A 5,073-nucleotide genomic window follows, 5' to 3' on the forward strand; every position below is an offset into this window, starting at 1 on the left:
ATTTGGCAGGTTGTAGCTCGTTGGGACGATCACAGCCCCCACCGCATGGAGACGCCTGGGGCTTGGCTGCATTTGTACATGCGGGGACCAAGGAAGACAATGCGCGCATTTTTGACGATTCAGGTAAACACTGCAACTGGCAAAACTGGATCCCGACATAAATTCAAAGTGCTGGCTAACACAAAGCAAGGGTCTCGTTCAATTGGCCTCGAATACGCGACCTGGTGGCTTATTGAATCTTGCCGGCGCAGAATAAGACAGGATGATCAACTCAGTCCATCCGCCGCTCCTCCTGCAGTAGAACAGCACCCGGATACCCAACTGCCACTGGCATCCACCTCAGTGCTAAGGCTAGCCAAGGATCGGGAGCAGCGAGCACGGCAGACGCGACCTTAAGAGTGTTTTACCACTCAAATGCATTGGCACTCAGGGTACCAAACTGCTAGTTCCACCTTGCGGACTATCAAATTAGTGTTTAGGGGTCGGGGCTACAGGCTGGCAAAAAGTTGCGGGCAGAAACTTACATGGGTTAGTAGGCCTTGCCATTGCCCCGGGAGGAAACGGCAGGACGGTCACTCTGGGTGCCGCGGCAACGCACATTTCGCCACCGCGCAACCCTTAGCTTCACTGGGTCAGCTTGGCCGCTGCCCAACCTGCTCCCTAGAAGTAGGCGTGACAGCTAGCTTTTCCCAAACTCACATTTTGCCAGATTCAACGTAAGAGACGCCTGGTGTTTTTTTTTTTTCCGAGGCGGGGGTTGGAATACCCTGCCCAGGATACTTCAATGTGCATCTCAGCCAAAGTGGGCTGTGTACCGATGGGAGATCATCAAAGTTATGCCCGTTACATTTACTAGGCCGGGTTTAGGCACGGTGACTTCACCAACTCTGCGAGCTACGAGCATACCACGATACCAAAAGCCTGACTTCGTGCCTACTGCGCAACAGGTCAGGTAGCCGGGAAGGCGGGAGATTTTTTGACGCACGATCCGGTAAAGGTACCTGCAGTAACGCTTTAACCTGATCCAATTACTGACGTATTTAGCCGAACCTAGCATTGTCCGATGGCAATACCTGCCATTTCGTGGCAAATGATTAAACAATCGGACTCCGTAATTGGCGTTCACTTTGCAGTAATCAGCTGATAAACGGGCGCGAACCGTCAGATTTCGCCTCTACAAGACACGGGAGCCCATGGGCATACGAGCTTCTGCTGTAGCTAAAAGCATTAGATACAAGATATTCGCCTCCTGTTTCTATAGCCGCCCGTTTGCTTTCCCTTGGGTCAGGGTTTGCGGATCGGTGAATCGGGATGTTGCGTTAATTGGCCTCGCGCCCCCTTTTACATTGGAATACAGGTCGATGTGTCATGCCGTTATCACATTCAGTTGCTCCGCTCCGCCCCGCCCTCATGAAAGGCACGCGGAAACCAAGCCACTTAACTGAGTTTATGTCATTGCTGCTGCTCCGCCTGCCAGATGGACCCCTAACGTAGCGGGGCAACGGTCGTTGTTATTTTTCATATGCCGGCAGTTAATAACCGGGCACCCCGGCTTGATGATGTGAACGCATCACCAAACCGTCGTCAGCAAGGAGGCTCGAACTATCTGCTAACATTAATTGCGGGGAAAAAGCTACTCTTTGATTAGCCGAAGCCGGCCGTCTGGCTATGAGCGGGCGGTGCGTGAAATTGATAGCGCTGTTGTTAACATGTTTATATGACAGACGCGCGTTTTACACGTCCCTGGTCTGCTCTGGAGTAACAAATGACATAATCCGTTGTCACTATGGCCAAATCAACGGATGTCGTACGGACCGAGGAATTTAGCGGGAGAGGCGCGGCGCGGGGATAGGGCAATAATGCGAGGACCTTTTTCACCCAGTATTTCGAAGTTGCCCATGGACGCGCTACGCGGTCATAATACGCTTCATAACGCGCTTGAGACGGATCGAGGCTCATCTTGGCGAGTTAGAATTTGCACGCGTGCAAGACGCTCACGGAAAGCTGACGCATAACGTAATCCAATACGTTCTTCTATCTGGCAGGTAGTATCAGCCTGAGGAGAAACTCCATCATGGTAATTGGATTTAAGCGCGGACCGCGGGGCGGCGTATGCCCGCAACAACAAGTCCGCGCCGGGGCTTAAGATTTTCCTGAATGATGCATCTGACAGGCTTCACGAGGCTGCGAACAAAAACGCAAGGGAAATTCCCCTTCATTCCATTTTTTTTCCGCTTTCAGTACAGTATTTCCGGCAGCATGCTTTTTAGGGTCTGATGCCACCGTTCTAACGGCACCCTGCCGACTTCTGGTCGCATACGCACGTGGAGCAACATAACATGGTTTCACGCTGTTAGTGTGTTTGGAGGACCTGGTTTCGAACCAACTTTGGATTTAAAATTTGTCCACGTGTTCCTCTTTGAATACACGCGGGGGCTATCTCCAAATGCTGGAAAATAACTTTGGTCAACGGCCTTAACTAACAGCAGCGGAAGTTAATGACTACCAGCGGAATAAGCCTTCCGGCAAACGGAGTAGACGCTACACATAAGATGGTGAGTACGTACTGTTGACCCGTTTTTTCTGTACGGTGGTAAAGCCGGGACAACAACAGCCTCTATTAACAGCCTCTCGAATGGCTCACCTATAGCCGCTATAGGGATGTACGGAGCCGTGGTAATTTTCTGATTAGGTTGGCTCGACACCTGGACACATGACAGCAGCTGCAAAAGGGCTAGAAGACATCCTTCTTTAACCTGCGTCAAAAGAAATGTTTTGAGGAACGATTTGATAAGTTATTGTTCACGCCCATATAGTCCGCACCATTGGCTCTCATGTGTACGGATAATACGTGCTGACGGTATGGGGCCGGCACAACTTACCTGATGCACTACACTCCAGTCAGCTTTCCAGCAGTAGCATGTGAGGGACCATTGGCGCACTAATATCATCCTTATCAGCCATTAAGCATACCTTCTCACCCATTGCTTTGTTATTACTTACCACCTGCTCGAAGACACTCGCAAGCGTCGGAATCAGCCCTCTGCGCAGCGAGTAAACCGCTCTTCGGGTTACGGGGAGTGTCGAACCGTCAACAAACTGGGCTGGCAGGTTGCGCTGGCGCAGCGGCCACGGCAGCGGAAAAACGGACAACAACAAACTTCGGGTTTTTTCCCGGCATCTTGTCATCTGTAAACAGATGATCCCAAACATAGTATCATTTAAGACACATCTGATCCACTCTTAACGCGCCTGCGTCGAGTGACAGCCACAAATTGGGGAAATGTGGGCATTGTTACCTACAGGCAGTACAGCCTGAGGAGAATCCAATATTTCAAGTGCAGGAGATTACCTTACATCCTGCAATGTCATTTCCCATTAGAAAACTATACACGTATTGGTAATGCTGGGCACACAGCAACAGGGAAAATCCAGTAATCAACTTTATTGTATGGTACATTGTGTACGGCCGGGGCACGCTAACCATTTCAATGCCACAGTAATATCGATCCATACCCACACGCTGGATTGGTCGGAAAATGGCCAGGGCAGATGCCCCATCACTGAACTGGGGAACCTCCAGTCCTCGCCCCCGCCCCCTGTGTCTCGTAGGTGCGTATGGGTCTCTGAATCATCCGGGACTACTGTAAAGAATATCAATCCCTCAAAAGCAAAGGGGCTTAAGCAGGCTGATACAAGCGTCTAATTTCCTCCTCATTGTCAGAGAAGGGGAATATTGTGTGACTCCGCATTAATTAAACCAATGCCTTTCGGGACCGGGTCAATGCTGGTGGCTGCTTCTTACGTGTTTTAAAATCGTACAGTTGCAATAATTTCTTTTTTTTTTTGCATAACATGTCCAGACTGATGGACAGTAGTAGCACTCTCTCTCCTCTTTATTCATGGGAAATGCTTTCGCTGGCTGACCAACAGGTGCAGCAGGCATACGGCGGGGTCTCTCAGCAACAGCCGGAGAGAACACCTATTTATGGGTCAGCACGTATTCATCAGCCAGTACAGCAGCGGCAGAGAGAGACTGTACTTTCTGTTCGTTTATGTACCCCACAATGCGGTCAGGGCACCCCCTCTTAAATTATTCCATGAGGATTAATTCTTTCAAAGCAGAATACTCTGCAGCTTTAAACGACTCAATCCACTTATTAAATAACATCCCTTATCCCGGCAAACTCGACGTGTGTCTGGTTAGAACCCTTTCTGTGATTCCTAAACTTTTGCCGATAAGCTTCGGGAACTAGCTCGTACACCCTAAGTATGGCACCCTTCACCGAGTTGTAATTTAGACTGTCTCTCTAGAGAAAGAGCAGCAACCGCCTCCTGAGCTCTCCCGTGAAGTTTACATTGCGCTAATAGAGCCCAGGCTTCAGCCGGCCACCGTAGTGCCGCTGCAATGCGGTTGAAACGCACCAAAAATATGCATCCACTTCAGTCTCCCGGAAAATCGGCACTAGTGAGACATTTTTACCTACGTTGAAGGCAGTTGAATGAGAATGAACTGAAGAGCTTTCTCCGACACGGCCAAAAGCACCGGATGCGTGCAGCTCGGAGTCCAGCTCCAGCTGACGCATCCGGACTTCCTTGTCGATTTCCAACGCTCTCAGTTCCTTGTCTTATTTCCAACTTCCTTAACTCTAACTGGAAATGATGCTGCTTGTCCTGCTCCCTGTTCTTTTGCCTCCAACTGAAGTTGCCTGTCTTTAGCTTCCAACTGGAGCCGGGCGAGACAGGACTTTGAGTTTATTCCCTTCCCGGGAATCTGTACTGCCAACAGGAGAGGATGGACATGTGCGAGGCGGCATGATCAGTGCTTCACACGGCTCGCCCCCCTCGCTGCCAACCCACTCTCTTCTTGGGTAAATCTAAACTCTGCCGCCTGCCTCTGACTTAACGGGCCTTCAGTTACAACGTTAGACACTGGGAGCTCATCAGGTACAGCCAGTACTAATAACTTCCTGCTCACCATCTCATCCACTACTAATGCCTTCAACTCTTTTTTCAACATTTGCAGACTCACCACAAGACTGAAGTGCCGCGCTATCTCTGTCAAATCATCCT

The sequence above is a fragment of the Notothenia coriiceps genome, unplaced genomic scaffold, assembly GCF_000735185.1.
Source record: "Notothenia coriiceps isolate Sejong01 unplaced genomic scaffold, NC01 NC01_scaffold00002828, whole genome shotgun sequence".
NCBI lineage: Eukaryota > Metazoa > Chordata > Actinopteri > Perciformes > Nototheniidae > Notothenia > Notothenia coriiceps.